Below are 26503 nucleotides of genomic sequence, written 5' to 3'. Positions count from 1 at the left end.
ATGGCCCATGAGGAGCAGCCTAGTCTTTGCCTAGAGATTTCTCCCCCAGCACTGCTCGTACCCATCCCATGAACGGCTTACATGGAAGGACCAAGGGTATCTTTAATAAGAGGAGAGCAAGGAACAGGCAGACAGAGCTGTGCAATTGATCATCCCTCTCACAGGAGGAAAACATCACTTTCTTTATCCCAGCCCAGAGTTTCTGTAATGAAAATCCTTTACCCCTGCTCACCTCTGTGGTCCTGCACCCAATGCTCTGTCTCCCTGTGCCCCCAGTGCCAGAAGATGCATGGCTCAAATAGGATTTGGAGGCATCTGCAAGTCTTACTGTGCAAATGCTACAATGGAGAAAGACACATAGGTCATTTGGACTTAAGGATGGACAAGACACACACACACACACACACCCAGCCCTTCCTTTTCTCTTAGGACAGCTATGTGAAAGCCAAGAGCAAGCAGACCTTGGAGGGAATGGGGAAGACGTGGCAGATTTCACTCTCATCCTTCTGAAGCATTGTCCCCATATTCCCAGAGTCTGTCCTGCCACCCAGGAGAGAGCAGTGGCATCTCACCCTTCTCCTCCCACCTCCTTGGCCAGGGAGGTGATGGGTTTGGCTGGAGACTGAAGGCAGACAGTTGGAATGCTGGGGTGCAGGAGAGGCAGCAGACAGGCTTTCCCATAGGAGAAACCAGCACTTGCAAGGATGGAAGCATGGCTGATGCACCCGAAAAGCCAGTCATGACTTGAACAGCCTGCCAGATATGACTGCCATGGTATAAACTGGAAGGCAGTGAAACAGGCTGGATCCATTATTGCTGTGTCTGACAGAGGAGGTTATAAGATCTTCATTTCATATAAAGAAGTAGTTTCACACCCTGTCCCTTTCTGCATGCTCACTGCTGGGGAACCTCACCCCTGTGAAGCAGAGCACTGCATAGGTTCAACGTTCTTTCTGTATTGGAGAGACCAGGAAGATTTGTGTCTCCTGATGCTCCCACAGCCCTTTTTCCAGTCCCCACAGTGCCACAAAAAATATCCAGGTCTCATTTAGCTGGGTGCTGGAAATGCATTTACAGTCAATGCAGGGCAAAAAGTATCATTACCTATAAACCTGTCCAGAATCCCCCAGGGAACAAATGACAAACTCAAGAACTGAATTAAGCTATAGGGCATTCCTGTCTAATACCATAGCTCCAGCCCCTTTTCCTTCTCCTATCTTTCATTGAATGCACACCTTGGAATTGCACTGAGTAATTACAGATGTCCTGGGCAGAACTGCAGGTGACTGCCTTTAAGCTGCTGGGCTGGTGATTTGCAAGGCAGCATGTGCGTGATGGAGATAGCTGGGAAGAAGCAATTTGCAAATCCTTTTACACGATGAATTATAGGAATGAACAAAAATGTAGGTCAGACAGGCCCTCTGGAGGTCTCATCCAGCCCCCTGCTCCACACAGAGCTGCGTTTGACTTAGATTCGATGGCTCAGGGCCTTGTCTAGTTAAGTGCTGAACATCTCTGAGGATGGAGAGGTTTTTTGGCCACAGCCTCTCGGGGCTGCTGTTCCAGTGCTTGACCACTTATAGGATGAAGCAAACTAAACTTTTGTCAGAATTCCTCTTTTTGCAGTGTTTTCCCATTGCCACTGCCCTTTGTGCACCTGAGCTGGCTTTTTCTTCTGTACGGTTGCCTGTACGTAGTGGCACGGGCAGTTAAATCCTGTTTAGTGTGAGGGTCCCTGCCCATGGCAAGGGGTTGGAACTGAATGATCTTAAGGTCCTTTCCAACCCAAACCGTTCTATGATTCTATTCTATGATTCTATCCCCATCAGGTTCCTCTTCTCCATGCCCAGCAAGCCTGGGTCCTTCCACTTCTGCTCAGACATCGCATCCTCCAGTGCCCAGTTACCCCTGTGGTACTCAGATGGACCCACTCCAGTTTGCAGACACCTTTCTTTTGTAGGGGAGCCCAAAACAGGGGATAGGATCTCAATTGGTGCTTCCCAGCTGCCTGCTGCGTGAGAATAATCTATCATCCATGATGCCAGGATCTGTTTGCTCTGAATGAATTTACTGCCAGTCTCTTGAGCACATTGATGCTCCTCTGAGCAGCAGCTCTGGTCTCCAAAGCATCAACCGCTTCCCTCTATTTGGTGTCACCCTCAAACTCGCTGATGTTGCATTCCCTCCTCTCGTTTAGGTCACAGCAACCCAAGGTATCTTCACCTTACCCTCCTAAACATTCAAACTAGATGTTTCCAAAGGAAAAAGGGGCTGTGATTTTGAGCAGGCATGTTATCGGTCAGTGCATTGCCCAGCCATGTCTTTGGAGAGCAAGGATGGGATGGGTTCAGAAAACAGTTGGGAGCAGCCCATCCTCCATCAGCACAAGCCATGGGATGAAGCTTCTTGTTAAATGGGAAGTCCACAAGCCCCTAAAAGGCTGCTGCAAAGAAAATCCTTCTCCAGGGGCATCAATTGTAGGGAGGGATTTTGGAGGGCAGGATGCTGGGGAAAAGATTTAGCAGGAGAATAGGAGCAGAAGGGCAGGAGCTTGCTGGCTAATTTTTCACACCATGGCAACCTCCTCAACAGGAGACCAGGATCATGCTCTTCTTGACAGGTCTCTGTTTGGCTTCACCTTTGAGGAGCTGAGGTTGTGCAGAGTCCAAGAAACTGCTGCGCTGCAGCTCCTTTGGTCTCCATAGGGAAAAACCAGCTTGAGATGCACAGCACAGCCTCCTCTATCCTCTCCTCCTCTACTGAGGGACAAAAGGGGTCCTCAGGGGCAACAGGACCTGGGAGCCAGAGACATACACAGCAAGGAGGAGAATCTTAGGGAGGCTGAGCAGGAAAGGACAGAGCCTGCTGGAGGAGGAGGAGGTTTTGCAGGGAGGAAGAGCCTGTGTGGTGCAAGGAGGGATGCTTTGCGATGCATGGGCAACCACTGGACACCTCTGCCTTCCCGCAGACGCTCGGGACAGGGTGATATGAGGCACTGAAACACTTTAGTGCTATGCCAGGATGTATTGGAGGGGAGGCTGGGGCTGACCAGGGCTCAGGCTCCACGAACAGCCTCAGAAACCAACGAGGCGACTAAAACGTGCCGTGTCATCGCAGATAAACCCATAATCCACTCAGGTTACACTGGGGGGAAACCGCAGACCACGAGCAGACAGGAGAGGAGAGACACAACAAGCCAAAGGGAGAAAGGAAAGCCCACCATGAGAGGGAAAAGCGCATCAGTAAATCACAGAGGCTGCTGCTCTCCTCCTGACCCTCCCCTTGTCCTGCCTGCCTGGGAAGTGTCATCCTTCCCAAGGAGGAGCTCACTCAGGAACTGGGAGGGTGAAGCTCAAGCAGGAGCCCCAAGAATCTGCATCTCTGTCAAGGATCTCTGCAGAGGTACATGGGGAAGTACATGGAGGTTACTGCTGGGTACCAAGGCAACAGGCTCTGCAGCTCCAAGAAACCAAAGGTCTTGGAATTACTTCGGAAATGGCCATGTTGGTGGGGAGGATCCGTTCCCACTGCAAAGCCCGGTTCCCACAGGAAGGATCAAGGGAGGATGCCATGAGCCATGCTTAGTGGAGACAACCCCTCTCATCCAGGGAAAACTTTACAGAGAGCATTGGACTGAAGATGTGCAGATGGTCTGGAGTAAGCAAACTGCAGGCATTTCCTCCTTCCCTGCCAGCACCTCCTGACCAGCCCCGCGCTGGTCTGCCGGAGCCGATTCGCAGATGAGGAATGCAGTGGGAGTAGAGGCTCCTTTGAACATCCCAGCCACGGCACGGCCAGTGGGAACGCGTAGCCGGAGAGGCCGAGCTGGGACATAGCCACTGCTATAAGATCTGCCATGAAATCGGTTCCCGGGAATGTTCTGCCAACCAGCCACGGCTTTCCCGTCAGGGGTAAACATGCACCAAAACAAAAGAGGATTTTGCTTTTCTTTTGGAGTCGTGGAAGGAAACGCGATCCAAAGAATGTCTTCACCCTTTGTGCTCCTGCCCCTGCCCTCCAAGGCCTGGGTGAGCTTCAGTTGCTGTTTGTAGGGTGGATGTTGGGTGTTGCTCGTTGGAGGAGAGCCCTTCCCAAAGAAAGAGGAGGCTCTGGCACAGAAGAACCCACCAGTGCTGTTGCCAGCCCCTTGCCTTTGGGTTCCCTTAGCTCTTTCCATGATGCAGAGGTCTCCAGGCTGCCAGTACATTGCATAACCCTGACAGCAACACCTAGGTGAGACCTGTCACAGTTCCCCCATTCAAGTGCTATGTCCTCTGTGTTCCAGACAAAGCCAGGACATTCCCCATCCCAGGCCAATGAGTGGAGTAAGCGATGCTCTCTGGGACCCAGCACCAGGGCTGCCCAGACTCAGTTGCTCTGCAGTGGTAACAGGTATACAAAGAAAACCCTGGAATACACGATATTCCCCAGCCATCAGCCCAACATCCCTCCTGCTGAACGCATGACCTCCCTGCATTGCCAGCTTTCTGTAGAGACCACACATAATGCCCGTGGATAAATCTCCCCTCTCCGGTTTCCGTTTCCATGAGGCCAAGCTGCTGGCTCACACCTTCCTCTGCTCTTCACGGGGCATCATGCCCTGAGCGAGGAAAACCACCTGCTGCTCCGCTTCCCCCCGAGACACACACAAGGGACCACAAGGCCCCAGCCCCCCCAGGTCTTCCTGCAGTCCAAGCCATGCCTAAGAAGCTCCTCCAGTCCCAGGCTGAAGGATACTGTGAGCAGCGGCATGGGGAGGATGCTCATGAGAGCAGAGGCACTTTGTGTCTGCCCATGGGGGGGGACAGAAACAGCGCAGCTTTGTCCATAAGTGAGGACTCCTTCCCCTTTTCCTGAAGGCTTACGTGACCCCCATCCGTGGGGCAGGAGATGGGACCACGCGGACAGGACCACGCCAGGTGGGTTTGAACCCTGTGGGACAAAGATGTTCATTGGTAAGGAAAGGGGATGTGGAAGGATGTCAGGTTTGGGATGATGGGTTGGGTGAACCCGGTCACTTAACTGGGAATAGGGGGAGAGTTCTGTGGGTGCACTGGGACCCCAGAGCTCAAAGGAGAAGGGAACAGGAGCACAGGATTCCCCTTGGCAAATGACTGGAGGTGGCTGATGGATCCCTGTGTGATGGGGGCTGTTGGCAGAGGAGGTAGGAGGGTGTCCCACCGAGGTGTGTGGCTGGAAGCAGGAGGTCCCCAGCCACACAGGCACAGTGTGGGATGACACTGGAATGTCTCCTGAACAAAGGACAGGGGGGGCCAGGGAGAGCCCAGCTTCCTTTATTCATCACTGGCCTTAGCAGAGCTGCTCAGGAATAGATGCAACATGCCTTCAAATAACCAGGCTGAGCATCTTTGATGATGAATTCCTGCCCAGAGGGGCTGCAGAGACTGTAAGTCAGCTCTGTATTGATAGCAGGGCAGAAGCCAGGTGGTGTCAGGGGCTAACAAGGGCTAACAAGACACCATGCTCCCCTGGCCTGAGAAGCTCCTTTTCCTACAAGCAGTGAATATTTCCCATATTCCAGCCATTCCTCACCTCCCTCCTTCCTGAGGGGCTGGATGGGTCTTGCTGTCCCTGCACGCCCGTATCTGCTGCACTGGATGGATGTGGCTTCCCATACCCAGTACCACTGGCAGCATCCTCAGCAGTGGAGCAATTGGGGGAAGGATGTGGAGCTCAGTCCCAAAACAAACCTTGAGGCAAGGGAGCTCCCTTAATGCTCATCCCCCTGCTTGCCCCATCCATCCCATGGCGGAGGGATGCATCCCTTGGAGGCTCCTGGCACGCTGTCCTGGAGGGCTGGGAAAGCCTCTGCTCACACATGCTGCCTGGAGCAGACTCCCAGCTCACTTCCACCTGTTTCTGATAAGCTCGCTAATCCATCCCCATAATGATTCTTTATTAATGGATGCTGCTGTCTTCATTACATGCCTTAATTAGTGTTTTGTGAGCAAATTCAAGGGGATAAGAAGCGTGTCACATTTTCCAACGGGGGGTTCGCACACTGCTACCAAAATAACTTTGTCTGTGAAGCCGGAGTTCCTGTTTCACCCTGCCCATGAGCCATCGTTGCAGGAGCTGTTTCTGCCTAATCTGGCAGGCAGGCTGGACGAACTGAGCTGCTGCCCGCTGCCCGGCCTCCCCTCCCTTCCTCCCTGGCTGCGCTCACTGAGCTCCCACAAGCCAAGATGAATTTCAGTCATGCACAGACTTGAAGAGAGATTTGTCACCGGGAATCAAAAAACCTTGGAAAAGCCCAGACCGATGCTGCCCTGCTCGCAGGGCTGCTCTCCGCACTAGACATCACGCTGGCTGTCTGGGGATGGAGGGCAATCGGGGCTGCCGTGGTCCCTTCGGACCGATGATGCTCCAGTTGGTCACTTGGGCTTAAAGTATGAGGATGCACCCTAAGATAACCCCAGAGTCCTGGGGGGGGAATGACAAAATCCCATCAGAGTCTGCTTCCTCCTGGCCCAGGGGTGGGAGTGACCTGGGATGGCTCTGGACCAAGAGGACCCATGGAGCTGCATCCATAGTGCCGGCCATCACCAGCCTTCCTGGGCAGAGAGAGACTGGCAGGAGCTGGCCCCATGCTGCCAGGATGGGACCTGGCACAGCAGCCCTCAGCTCCATCCAGAAGGGAGAGAAGCCAAAGCAGTTTGGTAATGTGACCAGCTCCCTGGGCAGGTGATGTCCTCCCCTGGCACACGATGTTCCACACTCGGCACCCTCCCGAAGCACAGCCCCTGGCACCTATGGGTGCTTAGGGACTAGCCTCTGCTCTTCATACAGGTGAGACCACAAACAGGAACACGGCAGAGGTGCCCCCGTCATTCTGACCCCTTCCATGGGGCCAGCACCAGCACAGCACAGCACAAATGGAGACCCATCACTTCATGTAGCTCTGATGCAGGTCTGAAACCCTCTTTATCTCAGTCCCACGGGGGCACTGACACCTGGTCTTGGTGTCAGACATTTCCTAAGCCCTAATCTCATCTTGCCCATGTGCTGTTTGCAGTAACCTCCCAAGGCTCTTCCTGGCTTGTGCATGATCCTTATGCCAGAACAAGGGAGAGGATCCCAGCACTCAAGGAAGCCCTTCTGCGCGAAGCAAGCAGAGATGCCAGGTCCCAGTTTGTGCCAGCCCTGAACTGGGATCATCTCCCCAGATGCTGCAGTCGTTCCCTCTGCATTCACCACTTGACATCCCCGCCAACACATTTCAGTTCCCATTAGGACTTTTCTCACTTTCCCTGAGAGTGAAATGAACCAAAACTTGCCCCTTCGTCATGGCTCCGAGGAGAATTTAATTCCAAGGTTCAAAGCTTCCCCATCCCTTCCCAGATAAAAGGGTGATCAGCAAAAGGGGATGAGCTGGTTAATAAAAGATGGAGAAGAAAGCAGGACAGAAGGGCTGCGCCTATAGAGCGCAGCCCAGCAGGAGAGAAGCAGCTTTTCTTGCGCCTTTCCGCAGTTAATAATTACAAGCCAAGCCCGCCAGTTCCAACCCGCTGCTCCGCAAGAAAAGGCAATTAATTTAAGACTAATAGGATTTCACATTCAAAACAATCCCAAGCGGGTTTGTGTGGCGGGCTCTGAATGCGCCGGAGAGCCGGCCAGCAGCGGGCGGGAGGGAGGCTGGGTTTGGCAGAGCGGATGGAGGAATTAAGGGCGAGGAGATGAAATCCCCTCTCCTACAGCCGCCGGGCCGGTGATGGCAGCTCCTCATTCACCGGGCAGCTCAACGGGGGGCTCTCCTCCATGGGCTGCACACAAAGAGGAGCCGCCAGCCCGTGCCCAGACCACCTCTGAGGATGGGGCCAAGGCACTCCGAAGCGCATCCCATGACCGTTCCCTGGCTCCTCATCATGGGTCCTCCATGAGGTGTAAGCTGAATGCTGCAGCCATCCTCCCTCCAACCTGGCATGGTCCTGGGAGGGTTCAAGGTGGGCTTGGGGCTCTCCAAGGACCTGCAGGTCAGCCACAAGAGCAGAGATGCTCCAAGCCCCTTCAGGGACCTCATGGCCAGGTTTCCACCTCCCATCCCAGATGAGCTGGTTTCCTCCCAGTCCCTGGAGGACTCTCCAGCAGCACCCAGGCAGGCTGAGCTCAGAAAAAGGGATCCATGCCAGCCCATGTCCCAGGAGAAGGCTGGGACTCGTCTGTCATGGCAGTTGGATGGTGATGGTAAGGAAGGGACAGGTCCTGCCCCGATCCCTTCCTTGGCAGCCAGAGCCCTGCGACTCACCTGCATCTGCTGGGAGACGCTGGAGCAGGAATCCACATGGAGCCACCCAGCACCAGCAGTGTGCACAGAAACAAGAGAGCAAGGAAAACAACAGAGTGCTGAGCTATGGGCTGCGCCGGCAGGGATCTGCAGCCTTGCTGACCAGAGCCATGAGTCTTGAGCCCATAGTCCCTCTCCCTTCACACTGTAGTCCTTCATGGTCTTGGATTTAGCACTGCTGCAAGGAAAGATTCCTCTAAGCCTGACTCAAACTGCCTCTCCTGCAGTATTTTAGCATGAAGGAATCTCTTCATTTTACTCCAGAGCAGTTGGAGCTGTGGGCTCAGCCTCACAGCAGGGCTTAGGTGTTGCAACACACCCAAACACCCTTGTGAACCTGGGTTTTAGCATCTGGTGTCATTAGATCAATTCCTTGATGTGTCTGCAGGGACACAGGGATCATCCTTCAGTGCCATTAGCCGTCATCAGTGCACCTTCAGTGCCATCAGCCATCATGCAAGCATCTGCTTCTCCCAGTGCATGTGCAAGGCAGCAAAAGGGAAGGAACGTTTTATGAAGGTCCCCATGCGAGTCCATGGGATTGGTGTTAGGAACTCTCAGGGTCTTGTGGAGCTCAGCCTGGTGAATAAGGACTGTTGGGCTATGGAGAACCACTCGTGTTGAAAGGCAGCGACCCGGTGTTTGCCAGCTCCCTGAGGAAGCACAGCCCAGACTGGGGGCTGAGGTCACGTCTCGTATCCAGCTCCATCCATCTCCAAGGCAGGACAGATGGGAAAGATGGCCCTTGGCCAGGCATGGGAAACATGCAAGAGGATGATGGAGAAGAGCTTCCCAGCACCAGACTGCTTCTCCACCAAACTTTCCACACCCGCAGGCACCAAGCCCGCTCCTAACCTGGGTCATGCAGTGCACTGCTCCAGGCCTTATTTTGAGAGATCATTTTAACCAAATTTCCCACTTTCTCTAGCAAAACAAACCCCAAACACCAGCCTGGGGACCACTCCAGCCTCAGCTATGAGAGTTGGCAGAGTCGGGAAGCACTCAGCGCTGAGTCTTTCATTATGGGACACACTGAGCAACCTACACGTAATGGGTGGAGTTTCTTCAGGAAAACAGGAGGAATTTATGGACCTGGCCACAGACTGGGGAAAAGCTCCTATTAAATGTCTTTGTCACTAGCCACAGGAAGGACATGACCCATGGTACTGCCCTCACAGGCCAAAGATCCGCATGAAGCAGGAGGTGGTCCTACGCTGCAATCCCACATGAATAAGATAAAAAGCCAGGGATGTTCATTCAGTTGCTGCCATTAAGTTACAGCTGGACACACTTAGGAAGGAGATGTAGGCATGGAGAAGAGTGAGACCCCAAACACGCAAGATTGTGGCGACGGAGAGGGGAAGATGAAGGTGGGCTGGTGTTTTGCCCCACTGCAAAACGTTGCTTGTCCTTGCAAAGCTGATAAAGCAAGCTGCCAGGTGGAAGTAGGACAGCAGACAAGGAGGTGCAGTGGAGGGGGAATGGAGGGAGACGCCAGGGGCCTGAGGAAACAGTCATTGGCCAAAGGTCCCCAAAATCTTGCTGCATCCCCTTATGTGAAAGCGTCAGTAGGAGGATGGAAAACCAGTGGCTTGTAATATAGCCAAAAAGTTCCCCCAAAAATGGTGTTTCTGGCATAGGAAGGGAAATAGTCTTTTTTCTGCTGCAGGTCTTGATGAAGAGAGAGTGTCACCATTCTACTAATCCAACACCAATAGCCACACAAGGGACCTCTGGTTTGGTTAGATGTCGATGGGACAACCAACTGCTTGTCTTCCAGAGGAGGAGTGAAGCTTTGTCCCATCTGGACATCATGGTAAGAGAGACAGTGCCCAAAGCCAAGCTCTGCTCAAACCATGGTGTGCAGAGGGTGGGAATCCCATACAAGTCTGGGACTGGACATGAAGGAAGCCTGGGGAAACCACAGATGCAACGTTTGTTGGAGCAAGAGGAGGACCTCACACCTCTGGTGCAGAGACAGGCCAAAGCATTATTAGAAAGCATCACCCAGCAGAGAACAGCAGGAGCTCTTTCTAGCTGCTGCTTATGCCACTGTGGGGAAAACTAAAAGCTATCAAGAAAGGCAGAAAGAAAACACATGGTTGTTCCAAGAGCAAAAGCAGCACGAGACACACGGCTGGTGGAGGAGAAGCCTGCTGAGACGTGACGCAGAGCTCTGCTGCTGACATGGGGTCAGCCCAGCTCAGAAGAAGCCCGTTCTCCTGGGTCAATAACGTAGCTTGGGTTTGGGATGCTCAGAGGACCAGTGACAAACGCTGGCCACCAGCCATTCAAATAAACAGTAGGCAGCCAGTTGGCCAGTGGCCACTCAAATAACCAGCCCCAAGCTAAAAAAATACAGTAAGCTAGTAAATTTAGTAACCTAAAGAGAAACATTCCTCTACCAACCAGCATGCAAATAAGCCAGAAGGGGATATAGAGCTGACACAGTCCCCTGTTCGCCTTTTGATATTCGATGGCCCTTGTCCAACTGGCTGCCAGTTAGTTATTTGCATTGGAACAGGAAACAAATTTTTCTCCTATTTATACTGCTTACCTCAGGAATAAACTAATTACTGTTATAAAACCCCATTCCCACAGTGTCCAGCACACATCTGTAACCCCTGGAAGGGACAAATGCGCACAACTTGCCAGCTGGATTGTCCCATTCGAAATGGCCAAATCCCAACTTGCTTTTTTTGTTGGATGATGAAGCAAAAGCCTTCGCTGCAAATCCCCCCCATTGCATCAGCTGTTTACCTTGCTCGTAAACAGATCACTGCTACAAAGTGCTCTTCCAAAACTGCCCAGCACACGGCAAGATAGCTTGGGGATGGGGAAGAGGAGCAGGGAGCAGTCTGCTGGTGTTTCGGTTCCTGCAGCCAAGGACAGGGCCAGCTGGTTGCTCCAAGTGTCCAAGGCTGGGAAGCAGCTGGATTGGAGATGCTCTGGACTTGCCAAGGCCCGGACGTGCCACTAGATGGAGTTCGACAATGAGACGTCCCCTCTGCATCCTTGCCCGGTGATGGTCTCCAATGGAGATGGCAGAAGGGGATTTCTGAGGTCCAGCACTGATGAAAGACTCCAAGTCCCACCACAGTGGAAGCCATCCCATCCTCATGCTTGCGTACTAAAGCCTCTGCCACGTGCTCTCGGCAGAGAGGCCCTGCAGTGCCCAACACCTTTCCTAGTGTCAAATCCCAACCAGTACCTTGCCATAGAATCAATCACAGAATAGTTAGGGTTGGAAAGGACCTTAAGATCATCCAGTTCCAACCCCCCTGCCATGGGCAGAAACACCTCACACTAAACCATATCACCCAAGGCCTCGTAGCTCAAACACAAGAGGAAGCTCCAACATCAACCACTGCCTTGTGTGCATGAAGGCACCCAACAGCCATGGCCATGCCCAGAAGCCCTGCTCAGGATGGACCAAGGGCACTGCAGTCTGGCCAACAACCAGCACTCCTTTTGTAAGATTTTCTGTTTTCTTCAGGACCCCTCTGCTGGAGCCAGGGGATTAGCAAAGAAAGGATGCATTCTTCCTCTCCATCCCCACCTATAAAGACTTTCTTGCAGCATGCTGCTTGCAGATGGCATCTAAGGAGCATGCAGAGCATATGAATTCCCTGTGCAAGCTTGTGAAACAGGGTTACAGGAACAGACTAGCAGAGACGAGGTGAGAAGATGAGAAGGAAGGGCTGGGGTACAAGGAACGCAGCACTAGCTAGATACTGCATCCACAGGCTTGTCTGCTGGGAAGTGGATGGAGCAACAAAGACGGTCCTGCCCTGGGCTCTCCTGGTTACCCAGAGCTGGTGCTCTCCCCACCTTTGGCATTCAAGTACTTTGGCTTGTGACTTTGTCGGCAGTGTGGCCAGGCGGAAGCGTGCTTGCATCTTCAAATAAGGCAACACGGATGGGGACAAGCATGACTGTAACCAAAATGTGCACGGCTGCAGATGACACGATGGCATCTTGTGTGTGTGTGAGAGAGGGTGGAATAGTCCCTGCACCCGTTTAGAAACAAGTTTCTATTCATATGTCATGGAGATGCTAGGAGAATCCACATTGGGATTGATCACACCATCATGCCGAGGAGTCTTTTCACATTAGAGTACATCCACCCTCCTGCTCCCATCGCCCAGTGCATCAGCAGGGGAAGAATCAAGCTCATCCAGTTTGGATGAAATACCAGCTGTGACCTGCACCACCGAGCCTGGTCTGGATGAACCCCCTGCGCCCTGTGATTCTGTCAGAGCAATCCACAGTCATTGAGGGAGGTGGCCTGGCACCAGTCCTCACTGTGGACAGCAGATCCAGGAGGAGGCCTGGGCAATGTATTTCTGAACATTCACTACTGTGTGTTGAGGCTTCAGGGGGTTCAGGACCCACGGAGGGGCCTGGAGACCAGCTCTAAGTGTTAAGGGCCTGGGTGAGAAGATGCTACACAGCTGTAGCTCATCACCCAGCCTTGCTGGAGGTCCCATGGTGGTTGCTGCCCACCAAAGCCCAGCCTCTATGCAAGGAGAGGCTCTAAGGACAGGGCTTGGAGTGAGTGCCCCACATATACAATCTGTGTTTGTATTGGCCAGCCCCCAGGGAGAAAGCAACATCTTGAACATTGCTGGGGCTTGGTACAAGGGCCACATGTGTCCCTAGCAGCAGCCCAAGCCATTCCTGCATGGGACAGCTCAGGCAAAGAGCATCATTACCCAGGAATCATGGAATCACAGAATGGTTTAGATTGGCCTTAAAGCTCATCCAGTTCCAAACCACTTCCATGGGCAGGGACACCTTCCACTGGAGCAGCTTGCTCCAAGCCCCATCCAACCTGGCCTGGTGTGTGTGTGTGTGACCTGGGCCATTCCCAGTCATGATCCCAGCCTTGTGTCATACCTTCCCCATCCACATGCTGGTGCAAAGCTGCTGCTACACTTCACTTCAGGCTCAGCCTACCCCAGCACCATCACCAGTCCCCCATTTCCAGCTCTTACCATTTACTTTATTGGCCAAGTGTCCACGTCTCCTCACACATGTCGGGAGGCAAGTCACTACCACGTGGAGCAGGCAGAGCCTGGGACAGAGAGGCACTCAGAGCGGATTAGATTTGAGATTGGGTTAATTGCGCCTTTCCATCATTTATTTGGCTTGGGATAGGTCCAAAACATATGAATGAAATCCCCCCATGCACGCTACGCTGCTGACAAGCGGATATTGCATCTGGTTTGAATATGGCAAGTGGCTGCAGAGGCAGAGACAGTGTGGAACTGCTTGAAATACAACACACGCCTCCTCACGCTCCCGGCCCCCGTGGACCGTGTGCCCTGCAGTTACATTATGCTGCAAGACCCCACCCTGCATCCCCAAACCTTTGCTACCACCTCCACACGCCATCATCTCAGGCCATTGTCACCCTGACCCGTGCCACTGCAGTACATACCTCTGGCCAAAAAGCAGGAGATGGAGGAGGAGAAGCCCTTGGACCAATACGAGGTGACAGCCATGGGGTGGGCTGTGATGGCCAGGATGGCTGTGGATGACACAGATGAAATGGCGACATTCCCTGGCATCACGAAAGGGTGGGAGGGGGGATGCAGAGGGAAAAGAAAGCAGGGTGGATGCCAAAGGCTTGTTTCTCTAACCCTCCCCAAAAACCACCCCCGTCACCCCATGAGCAGGGCTGTGTGATCACTGCACACTAGACAGCAAAGGACCAGGGCTGAGCTGCCCTCAGGGCTCCAAGGCTGGGCCAGGGGGTGGTTGGAGCTGATGCCAGGAGAATTTCAGCAGAGGAAAGCAACCTTTGCTCTAACATCTCTGGCTGCAGGGCACGAGGTGAGGCAATGGCACCAGCAGTACCAGAGAGCACAGGATGCCCTTATTCCCCTTGTATTCACACCCTGACTTGCACCTAGCACAAGTCACGGACTTTGCAGGGGCTCCAGTGGAGCAAAGGATGCACCAAGGCTCCGCAACATTGCATGAAGATGTGGGAGGCTGCACAAGCTGCTTGAATAGGGCCCTTCGGGAAGGGGCGCAGGGAAGGATGCTCATGGGGCATCCATGTACGAAGGGGCACATACTAGGGAAGATACAGAAAGACACAGATAAGAAACTTACCTAGGAAATAAAAAGAGGTCTAATGCTAAGTTGAGGCACAACACAGGGGTTTGGCAAAATAGCTTTTGCTCATAGATAACCCAAACGTTCAGGAATAACCTAAAAGCAAGATCAAACCCCAGCACCCTCCTTGCAGTGCTTCCATTTCTTGATGGTAAGGAGGAAGATGGGAAAACATTGGCCTATGTGAAGGTGCTCCACGTACATTCGCTTTTCAGTCTATCTTGCAAGGAAATGTGCCCCTGAGGTGCAGTGAGCAGTCACTTTGCTGGTCCCAGCAGCAGCACCGTGCCCAGAGGACCAGGGTGGAAGCAGGGTCCAGCCATGGAGATGATGGATGTGCACCGGTTTCCATACTGGCATTGATGCTGTCACATGCCCCATGGGTCCGTCCCTGCCCCAAAGCTTAGCTGCCTCCTCTCATATCAAGCACCTACAGAAGAGGGAGATGGGGAAGCCAGGAGCTTTCCACCCCGGTTGTATGTTGTCCTCAACCACTGCCACTAGGGCAAAAGGATATCCCTGGTGCCACCAGCACCCAGTGCTAGGTTTGCTCCAGCTCCAACCATGCCAAAGAGGAAGGAATGTTGATGCCCAGCCCAGAAGAGCCCCACAGGACCCTTCCTCCTCCTCACAGGACAGCAGAGACCTGATCGCAGAGGTGTTGAGCACCCTCCATTCCCAGCGGCCCTCAGGGCTCCCACAATCACTCAGCACCTCTCCGGATCTGGCCTTTCCCCCCTCCCTGTTCTTTTATGAAGACGTTGTTTTACAGCTTGTTAATTTGCACTTTTTCAAGCTTTTAACAAGGAGCAGGGGCCAAGTCCCTAGGCAGTCCACTGGCCGTGAGAAATCCCATTTGGTATCATATAAATTATTGCAGATATTACTAATATTGCGTCTATTGTGTAAATACTGACTAAATGTTTGAAAAACACAAATAAATACGAGCCGAGCCGATGGCTGGAGCAGCTGCCTATGAGCCATTCTGGGCCCCCGGGGGGGAAAGAATCCACATTTTAAACTAATGTGTAAATATGTAACCTGCCTCCATCCCCCGCCGCATCGGCGTGAGCAGTCCTTGGAAGCGGCCCAGTCCCTCAGCTGCACGGCTGTGATTTAACAACAGCTATAAATACATCTCATCCGCCGGGCAACTGCACAAACAAGGGCTCACCTGGCAGTAAGGGGTCACCCAAGAGTCTCCCACGTGAGACTGCGGCGCACAGGGGGCTGCAGGGTGATGCGGGATGCTCGAGGCTGCCCGGTCCTTAAAGCCTCCCTTGGGTTCTGGACTGTATCAGCCCAGCCTGGCAGACCTCAGTGCTGCCTGCCACAGCCAGGTATGAGCTAATGGGACATCAGGACCAACAGGGATGCTGCCTCCAAGCGAGTTTCCCTTCTTGGGGCAAGCTCTTTCCCCCATTGCCCCTTGTTGCAAGGAAGACACAGAGTCCTCTGAAGTCCCAGTCCCATGTCAGTGCGTGAAGTTCAGGAGCAACATGCCCCTTGTCAGAGGGCAGAAGGAGCAGCCAAGGACCTTGTCCCTGCATCCCGCTGCCTCCCAGCCTTAGATGCTGGGAGCTTCCAGCCCCTCCTTGCAAGTCACCAGGTCCCCTCCTATCACCCAGGGTGGGATGAGGAACCCTGTAAACCCTTCGCCACCCAAACCAGGGCTACTGCGAATTGTCCTCTTGGCACAGCAGATGGAGTGGTGAACTGCGAAGGACAGGAAACAACCCTCACCCCGGGGCTTTGCTTTTGATGGACATGGGATGATGCTGCCTCTTTTTTGGGACCTCCCTCCTAGTCTTCCCAATTGAATTTAACCCATGGGCACTACTCAGTTGGGTACAAACACCCTTAGGTTTGCCCGGAGCTCCTGCAGGGATAAGAGCTGCTGGGTTGGCTACAAGCAATAGCGTGGGGCAGATCTGCTCCTCCACGGATGGATGGCAGCATGGAAACTGTGCTTCCAGGCTGGGCAATGGGTCCTGTCACCAAAGGACTGCAGAGGGAGGTGCCAGCAGCCCCAGGGCCCCCAGCACCCTGCCCGCTGGCGGGTAGGGCAGGCAGGGAGTGAGAGGGGGAGCCGGGCCAGGAAGATGTGAGTCAGGGCAATAAGGTCATTGCAGTGGGAGCTGCAAACCATTAATGGGTTTACTGTCATTTCTCTTGAGAAAAGTGCAGATCACGGCGTGGGTTCCTGTTCCCAAAGGTGCAGATCACGGCGTGGGTTCCCGTTCCCAAAGGTGCAGATCACGGCGTGGGTTCCCGTTCCCAAAGGTGCAGATCACGGCGTGGGTTCCCGTTCCCAAAGCTGGAGGTGTTGGGTGCCAGCTCTGGCTGCAGATGGCAAAGCCTTCACCAGCATGACTTCTATGGGACCAAACACCCAAGTCCTGGGGCTCAGCACCGTGCAGTGTCTGCTTGGGAGCCTGCACCCTCCCAGGGACCAGCATGGCCACAGGCTCCTCCAAGCCCATACAGTTGCTGTAGGTGCTCAGACTTGGCCTAACAGGAGCAAATTCCCCTCCCAAAACTACCCATTTGGCTCTTACATGTCACATCCCTGAGCCCTTACATAGGTCCAGGCACGGGTCCTTGGCCAGATGCATCAACTGGAGCCAAGCAGAGGCACGGGTTGTGCATCAGGGCTCAGCACTTCCCTTGTAACTACAGACTACAACAATAAACTCAGAAGGATCCAGCCTTTGGCAGGACCCACGAAGAGGCAATGTGTGACCGGCCCTCAGCTCGCAGGCACACCCAAATAAATAGCATTGTTTATAAGGACTGAAAATTAAAAATGAAGGGCTGTGATTTTCAAAGCTCCCCGAGGAGCCCTGACATTGAACTCCCATAAAAATTAACGGCGTGAAATCCCATCCCTGCATTGCTCCGGAGGGATAAAAAGAGCCATTCATTGTGCAATCAATCGCAGAAATCCATAATAATTTATACTAAAGAAATCCTAAGTAATTTCACTGCTATGGAGGGTTTTGGTTAGCAATAAATCTCGTAAATAGAATACCTACCATTTGAGTCGGAGACATTACTGTAAGATTCAGCAAACTAGCTAACACAATGCAAAGTAATTTCACTTCTTACCATCTCCTGGGAGCTGCAAGCCACCAGTTTAAACTCATTTGCTCCAGTTTGAATTTTGAGTCATTTTTGCCTTCAGATGAAGAACAAAACTTCAGTGGCTGGCTGAAAAACACTGGAGGAAAATACAGGGGGTTGCATGGTTTTTGACAAAATGATGAGCTGTCAATCAAACTGCTGCTAGTAACAGCCTCGGCTTTGTCCAGGGGAAAACATAACCAGGAGGGATTTGGTGGCCATCCATAGGCATCTCTGCAGAGGTTCTGCATATCTGCATGTACCTGCAGGCACCAGGATCCCCTGTTATCACCCCTCACTTTGATATCAGGCACCATCGTCAGACCTTTTGTGTGGTCTGCTAAGGATAAGATAAATGCTGCATGGGACTAGATATGACACATGAGATGCCACTGCTGGAGACAGGCCCTGGAGTCAGTCGATCCCATCACCACATGCACACAAAAACACACGTGGTTTTCAAGTCCCACATCCAGCCAGACCACCCTGGTCCATACTACAGGCATACAACAGGAGGTCACCCAAGCCACTCATGTCCCACTGACACTCACAAGCGGCTCAGAGGGACAATCTTCCCCATTCATCTATGCTGAACGAGCACGTGACATGCACCCAGGGCATCAAATCCCATGCTTGGACCCTACATTCCTCTCTGAACACCGTGGTCCTCTTTCTACTGGGTGTCTATAGGTGGGCATCACACCTCTGGTTTCATTCAACACATAGACCCTGCCACCACCCACACAAACAGTTGCCTCACACCCAGTTGAGCAGATAAGCAGCATTGTACATTCCCAGGAATTACCTTTTGTGGGGAATTTGATCCAAAAACCTGTAGTTTTCAATGTTGGCCGAAGAATTAAGCACTGATCCCATGATAATTTTGTAGGAATCATGTCCCATCCTTCTTTAGGTTCTTCCAAAACCTTTTGAGTCTCAACTTCAGTGTGCATCCAAGATCAAACCACCTGAACCATCAAAAGTCACTGCAGCTAAGAGTCCCCAAGAAAAGGTCTGTAAGGAAAGAGAAGCTGGAGGCTGCAGGTCACACCACCAGAAGCATACAGCCTGGTTACCCAAAATCAGTGATCTCTTCTTAAAGAGATGCCATAGTGAAGGGAAAAAATAAAGCGGAAAACTCTTGAAACTCTACTTTTCATTTGAGTCATTCTTGGGTCTTCCCCACAAGTCACATCCCACCACGCCATACGCCCACTCCACACACTGAGCAGACCCAATGCATGGGTTCAGCATTTTAAGACCTGGAAAATGCCAGCCAACCTCCAGGGTCACACCAATGACAAGCAGGAAGAGTGAAGAGCAAAGTCCACCCCATTCCACACCACAGCCATTGGCTTCACCATCAACCAAAGGGCCAGAGAGCTTTACCTGCACGTTGCCTTCCTACAGCTGGGTATGACCATGGGCAGTAGAGGTCCAGAAGGTCTAAGACAGCAATGGCTTACACTGGCCATCAGGTCACTGGGCCACTGAGTCTGCCCCACAGGTCCACGCTGGTGGCCAGTGGCCACGTTACACGTGGCTGTGTCCCCCTCTAGTGGCGTGTCCCAGCCAGCGTGTGCTTGGCCACCACAATGAGCCGGACACGCTCGCCCTTGGCATGGTCACCATGAACTCGTGCCTCTGCCATTCCTCAGCGGTCCTGTGCTGGGTGTCAGCATCCTTAAACCTGGGATGCACAAAGAAGCCCTCTAAGATGAAGTGATGCTGCTTCTGCCCCGTATTGAGCTCCAGCCTCCACCAGGGTGAGGTTTTCCTCTAGGGAATGGTTGGTCCACCAGGTTGAGCAGGATATTCCCACTCATGGAATCATAGAATGGTCTGGGTTGGAAAGGACTTTAAGATCATCCAGTTCCAACGCCCTGCCATGGGCAGGGACACCTCACGCTAGACCATATCACCCAAGGCTCTGTCCAACCTGGCCTTGAACACTGCCAGGGATGGAGCACTTACCACTTCTTTGGGTAACCTGTTCCAGTGCCTCACCACCCTCACTTCTCCCTCTTCAGTTGGTGGACTAGGATGGCTTGGCCAAGCAGGACAATGCTAAAACCAGCCACAGGTACCAGAGTTTGTAATGCCTCCCCTGCCTCTTATGAAGGGTTTGAGAGGGTTGGGAGGATTAAGTGGAATTTCTGGCAGCTGCTGCCTGCAGATGAAGAGATGAGTTACAGCTGTCCAGGCTGTGAAGCTAGAAAGATACCTCCTCACCACATTGGATGTAGCACTAAGCATTACTCAACTTGGTCTTCCTCAACAGCTCCGGTTCCATGGGCCCCCATCCATAGCATCACCACGGGGCAGGAGAGAAACTTGTTTTCCTTGCAGCATCTATGGATGAAGGTTGTGTTTAGTCCTGATAACACAGTAGGTCAGGCTCCCTGTTAGCTGTGTGCACCATGGGACATAGCTGCTCCTGCTCTCCTAAACATTTCATGTTTGTTTTGCTGACCGATTCTCTTAAGCAACCCTAATTGTTCCACAGCTTCATGTTTCCATATATCCTGGTAGAGCAAGCAATGCAAACTGCCCTGTGTTGCTCAAGAGAGAAGAACAGTGTTGAATCAGTGTGGTGTTTCCTTGGGTGGGAGGACAGACCCACAGTTGGATTTGAAATGGTGCTACAGCAGATGACCATAGGAGCTCTAAGAGATGGTGGGACACCCTGGGAATATGCTTGAGTATGCTGGGATTGAGCCAGATCCTTAAAAATGCTGTGTTTCAGTTTCTTTCTAAATTGGGATCCCCAAACTGGGTGCCATCGTACACTTAGCACCAGCGTCCACTGACAAGGATGCTCCAGGCTCTGCTCTCATTCACTGTGAGGCTCTTGCCATCCTCTCCTGCACCTCTGAGAGGAACTGCTTGGAAATCAGAGCTCTAAATATTTCCCAATTTTCTTGAAAACTAGGACTTTTCCCAAGCCGCAGAAATAAATACTCTAAAAAAACTAAGAAATTACCCAAAAATGCACTTTGGGAAGGGCGAAAAGAAAATCAAACTTTTGAGTATTTTTGTACTCATTTCAGCAGGCCTGGGTCCACACACACTGGCCACTCTGTGCTGCTCATCTCAGCTTGGTAGAAAGCCAGAGAGATGGTTAAACATCTTCCCTTTGGCTTTCCCTCGATGCCAGACGTGCCCCAAGGTATTTCCTGACTCATGCAACATTTGGGGCTGTATGAAGCCTGTCACTTTGTACAGTGTTTCGAGGATGGAAGATGACCCGTGTATCAATGTCAGCATTTACAGCTGGGAGTCCTTTGAGACCCACGAGTCACCCACGGCTGCGCTTATGAATTCTGGCATCTGTGACAGCAGCTCTGTGGGCCTGGGTAGCCTGAACTTGCTGCTGTAATTTCCCCTTCAGACACACAGGGGGGAAAACGCCTCGAATCAGCAAGCTGCTCACAAATATCAGCTTTGAGTCCTCCTCACATGGGCTGCCAGGAACGAATTCATCTCACCCACTCACCCCAAAGAGAGCCCAACCTTGGGAACTCCAATGGGCTTCTCTACAGCTTTGCCAAGCACTGACACAGGCTTTGCAAGAACAACCCACTGAGGAGGGATGGGGTGAACACACACTGGAGAGGCCACCATTCCTCCATGGGTTAAGAAGGGACCCTGGCTGGTTATCTTACATTTTACAGGTGGTTACACTGAAGGAAGATGTGTTGAACCCTTGGCCATGCATGAGCTCCCCACGGTGTGCTGGGGATCTGTCCTTTGTGGGGTGATGCATCCTGCAAATCACAGCAAAGGACCTGTCTGAGGATCTCAAAGGGGTCCAGAGATGCCCTCCAGGCTCTCAGCTGTTGCAGACACCACTATAATGTGTTACACATCTCAGCATGGCATTCCCAAAGCCTCAGCATGCCAAAGGCCTTCCTTTCCTACATGGGTTCTGCTATTTCTCCCCCCCCAGAAAAGTAATAGGAGATGCCCATTGGCATCCAAAGCTTAGAGAACACTGAAGAAACCCTTGAGAGGAGGAACACAGCCAACCTCACAGCTTCAGTATCCTGATCATTTACTGCCTGAAGGGTCCTGACCTAGGATATCTCCCTCGATGCTGAGTATCTTCCTCAGAAGTGTTAGGGAGCTCCTATACTTGTAACATCCCTTTTCTCTAAGACACTGCTTATCCAGACACCAGGAGTGATGGGAAGCCCGGCATCCTCCATCTCCTGCCTTTCCACCTGTGGCATCTCTTCCTCATCATCTGTGACTCGAGAGCACTGTACTTTTGTGTCTGCCTCACTAACGCCATCCTGGCAGGGCTCCTGCATCTCAGCACTCAGTGGTCCACCCTTGGACACTGTAATCCTGGTAGCCCACAGTACTCTCCATGTGTCCAGGGCACAAAGTCCAAGTGCTATCCCTTGGATGGGAGAGGACATTGGGTCTAGCAGCCCTAGAAACAGTACTTAGCTCCTCCTCATCCCCTAGCAGCCATCCCTCCACTTGACTTTGCCCAAACCCCCCCAGGAATTACCCATCAAGGAGATGAGATGTTGCTCCACTATCCACCACCACCTCATTGCTGAGTACAAGAAACATAGGTACATGGACAACAAAATCCATCATTTTTAATCCCTTCTCCATCTGATATTCAGCCTTTGCCAAGGCACCCTGGCTCCTTCCACCTGCCCACGGCTTGTCCTCCATGTGGAGTTTCTCTTTCCTCCAGGCTTTTCAGTCTTTCTCACTAACCTGAGTGAGACAGTGAACATGTGCCTTTCTGATCCCATCTCCTCCCCAGATTTCCTGTGTCTGAGCCCCTCTGCATTTCCCCCATTTCCCTGGCTCTGTGGTATTTACAACCCATCTCTTTGTTCTGCTCTGGAGAAACCCCAGCGCTGCAGACTTCCCCCTGAGCAGGGCACAGGCGATGGATGTGGCACTGCCAGTGTGGGGCTGATTTTCCATCCCTGACCTAGGCAGTGTTTTCCTGACTTCAAGCCGAATTCACAGACATATATACATATGTATATATGCATATTCATAGGTCAAATATAAGCCAGCACCCACAGCTATTGCTCACCTCAACAGTCCCATTCTTGGTGGTTTCTGTTAGGAGGTTTTCTGGATCACATCTGCCCCATGGCCCAGAAGCCCCTCTAAATTCAATATGCGGAACTATTCACGTCTAACTGATTGACTGTCTCCCCTGTATCTCTCTGATCTGCACTTTTGAACCTCTGATCAGCAAATCCCTACTTATGCGGGGTCCACAGCAAGTAACTCATCAACCTGGAGCCTGTTATCAGTACAGTTGGCTTAGAAGGGGCTGCATTGCCACAGGAGAAGTTTTGAGACTCAGCAAACTGAAGCAGGTTGAAAACCACTGAGCAGAGGCTTGGGGATCCAGGGTCTGAGTCTGAGGCTCTGCACTTCCAGACCTGAAATGTTAGTAAGAAACTATTGACTTTAGTTGGGATGAACACTGCTATATTGACGGGAGGAGGAAGTACAGACCGAGGTGGGGAGGGGGGGGGGAGAAAAAAATGAAGTCAATATTTGCCAGGTGGGATAATAAATCCTGATTTATGATCGATGCAGAACGCAGCGGTTGCGTTGCTATATACAGTCCAGCGGGTAAACCGAGCCACCGCGTTTCCTTTATTTCAATTAGCTGCAAGTCATTTGCTGAGATATTCAGGGTAATGTGTAACCGAGATGTTCTGAGGGCTGCTCCCAGCCCACGGCCAAATAACCTGACACCTCTAAGTGATGTGGAACATTTTTAGCCTTTGCTGGAGGCAAAACCGAAAGTTAGACGGTGCGACCCTAATTCTCGCCCGGATTGCTGGGATGGTTTCTGTGGGTCGGGGCTGGGAGTCGGGGGCAAAAGGGAGCAACGCAAGCAAAAGGCAGCTCGTGTCAGCGTGGAAAATCCACCCCGTTGTCCCTGAGCACAAAGTGACTTTCGGCAGACGGAGATCAGAGGTTGCTCTCCTCCGTGTGCGTTAAGCGGCTTTTTGTGCCCCGTCCTCTGTACACCTCCGCGGAGCCATAAAACTCTGCCTTTCTTCCCTGCCACAGACATTTCAAGCTTCACTGATTAGGTTTGCATTGTATGGAGCTAGCTATTAAGGCCAAGCATTTACGGTCCTTCCAGTTTTGCAGGATAATTTCAGCAGCAACAGCCCCAAAGAAGTCCTTTGCTGTAGTTGAATAACCTGATTTGTACAAATATTTCAGCAAAAAAAAATCCAGGCTATTCTGATTTCTACGTGGCTTCCCTCCCTTCCTAAAGAATAATTGCACCAAATCCTCCAAGACAGAGGATAAACATGGTGGTTTCGCTTTATTATCACAAAGTACAGATTTTTCACTGCTGCGTCGTCAGGTCTGTCCCTCGCCTTTGTCTCCAAAAGGTTTTGTTTTCATCATTTTACCACCATATTGATATAGAAAAGTGCTGGGCAGCTGAGGGGATTTCACTGTCTCTTACATTTCCTGCTCTGTTGTTTAATTAGTCATTTCTGAAGAGAACATTACTTAAAATAAGCAGTTTCCCACTACAAGAGAAGATTAAACTGACGGGCCCCAGACAGCCCAATGCTGCAGTGCGAGCTCCATTCCTGATGTGTTTTGGGAGAAACAAGGATTTGGATATGGAATCAGATTCAATTATCAATTGCATTTTGGCAGAGCAGTGGACTTAAGGTTGATCTAAGTGCAGGAGCCTGTCCCTTGGTTATCTCCCAAAGCCCACATCTTCCTCCCAGCCAGGAAACAATGCCCTATCCATGCACCTTCGTCAGCCACCCCATGAAGAAGCTGTAAAGCCACAGACAGCACCGTGCTCCAAGTGCACCTGAGAGGTCCCATTAAGCACAGGACCAGAAGATGCTGCTCGTATCTCAGGTTCCTGTTTCCTGCGCTCTGTGGATGCACATTGTGCATGAAGCCAATAGAAGAGATGGTTCAGCACAGACATTGGGAAGGATTTTCTCCAGCAGCATTTTATTCACCATGGGTAGATCCAATATCCTGATCAGCATCGATCTTTTCCTTGATATTTTTCTGTTCCTTCCCACCTCTGGGTTTGGATCCCCAAAAGGCTATCTCTGCATGACTGAACAGAACAGGCCAGGGAATGATGGCACAGAGAGTTGAATGGTATAGACCTGCTAGGAACCATATAGCTAAGCCGAAAGCAAAGCTGCCTCCTCTATCCCATTCCTTGGGGTAAGACCTCCCTTGAACTCCAGCCACTGCCTGCAGGGGTGCAAGCTGGGTGGGCTGAAACTATACTGACAAGAGGACTAACAGGGTGGGTGATGCCAGGAGGGAGCTAAAGCAAGACAAGTCTCACAGCCTGCTCTGAAAACATAGAAAGAGACATGTGGGTATCACTGAAGCCGAGGATCTTGGCATTGATAACACCACCGGGTGCCCGAATAGGTCTTATGTGCAACGTGCTGAACGTGAAGACGACACCATCACAGGACACGAATGGTCAGAGGTGTTTGTCCCTTCTTGGCCACCAGCAGCATTGAAGCCTCTTTGCAATCCTGGTGGCCACCATCCCTTTCTCCCACCCTGCTCGGCTGAGCATGGCTCCCCAGTGATGGGGGATGAAGTCCCGGTGCTCCTGGATGCCTGGAGGTATAATAAGCACTGCAGAGGAGTGGGTCGGGGTGTTATGTATCCGGCTGGGGCAGGGTGAGTAGGGCAAAGGTTGCAGTCACTGGCTGTCACTCCAGCACAGGCTCGCTGCATGTGCACCCCTGTTCATGACCTGCATCAGGCACCTGCATCAGGAGTTGTTTTGGCAGCAAACCCGAGTGGTAAAGTCAGTTGTGATGCGTTTCAAACCCCAGAGCCTGGAACCGTGACACAACCTCCTGTAAGATACTACAGGACAGGACAATTCATCCACATCCCTGCGAAAGAGGATATATTTAGCTGGTGGTAAACTTGTCTCTTTCTGCAATGGTATAGTTTGAAAGCATCCAGGGATGCTCTTAAGCTCCTGCATGGACAGCGCCCACAAAGTCACCATAGAAACTTCCATGGTGTGTTCAGAGACAACATCCAGAAGCAAAAACCTTAGATCCCAAGCTACTCTGCTTGGATTTTTCAATGCCCTATTTGACAATGAACCCAGAGGAGTGAACTTTTCCAGCCTTGGCACCGGATTGCCGGTGATGGCACAGCAGCTTGTTAGGACTGAACGCCTGTGCCTGTGATTCTGAACAGTAACACAGGTAAATACACATCCCCAAGCACACAGGCTGAAGTGCTCTGCAATCCACAAGGAGCTAAAGGCTTCCCACTGCAGCTCAGAAAGGACCATCCTGACTTTCCAGTGCCCATCGTGCTGTGTTTAGTCGGCCAGGTGAGCACGGGTTACAGCAGCCGCTCGCCTTCTGTTTAGAATGGGCTGGACACAGTTCTTTTGTCAGAGCAATTTTCATCTTTGCAAAGCTGCTTGTTTGTGAACGGCACCCCTGTACAGCACCTTCTCTGAGCAGTCATCAGCGCCGCGCTGAGATGTTTGGATAGGTTGAAATAAATTTCATCAGAAAAACCACAGGTTTCTATAAAGGAGTACAATTGTCCTGTGTTTTCTGGGACGGAGGCTCCCAGAACAGCTTCTCCTTTCTCCAGGACAGGATTAATACACGCACTGTTGTTAAGTGTCCGATATTTATGGTCCATTCAGTCCTAAACTGAATTCGTTTCTATTCAGCGTCAACCCCCACAGCCTCAGATTCACCACTGAGTTTTGCCTCCCTCTTTCTCACAGCCCTTCTCCCCATCGTGTGGCTCAGACCGCAGTCCCGACTGCAGACTACCCCACTCTCAGTCCCCTTTGGTAAGCCCCAGGGGCATCAGAAAGTCAAAAAGAACCTGTAAAATATCCCCCACACCGCTGTGACTAATAGCCCTGGTCACATCTAGGGACTGAGC

The sequence above is a fragment of the Pezoporus wallicus genome, unplaced genomic scaffold, assembly GCF_028554395.1.
Source record: "Pezoporus wallicus isolate ANWC-B61680 ecotype Strahan unplaced genomic scaffold, APGP_CSIRO_Pwel_v1 contig_11693, whole genome shotgun sequence".
Lineage (NCBI taxonomy): Eukaryota > Metazoa > Chordata > Aves > Psittaciformes > Psittacidae > Pezoporus > Pezoporus wallicus.
Note: the sequence above shows the minus strand (reverse complement) of the source record.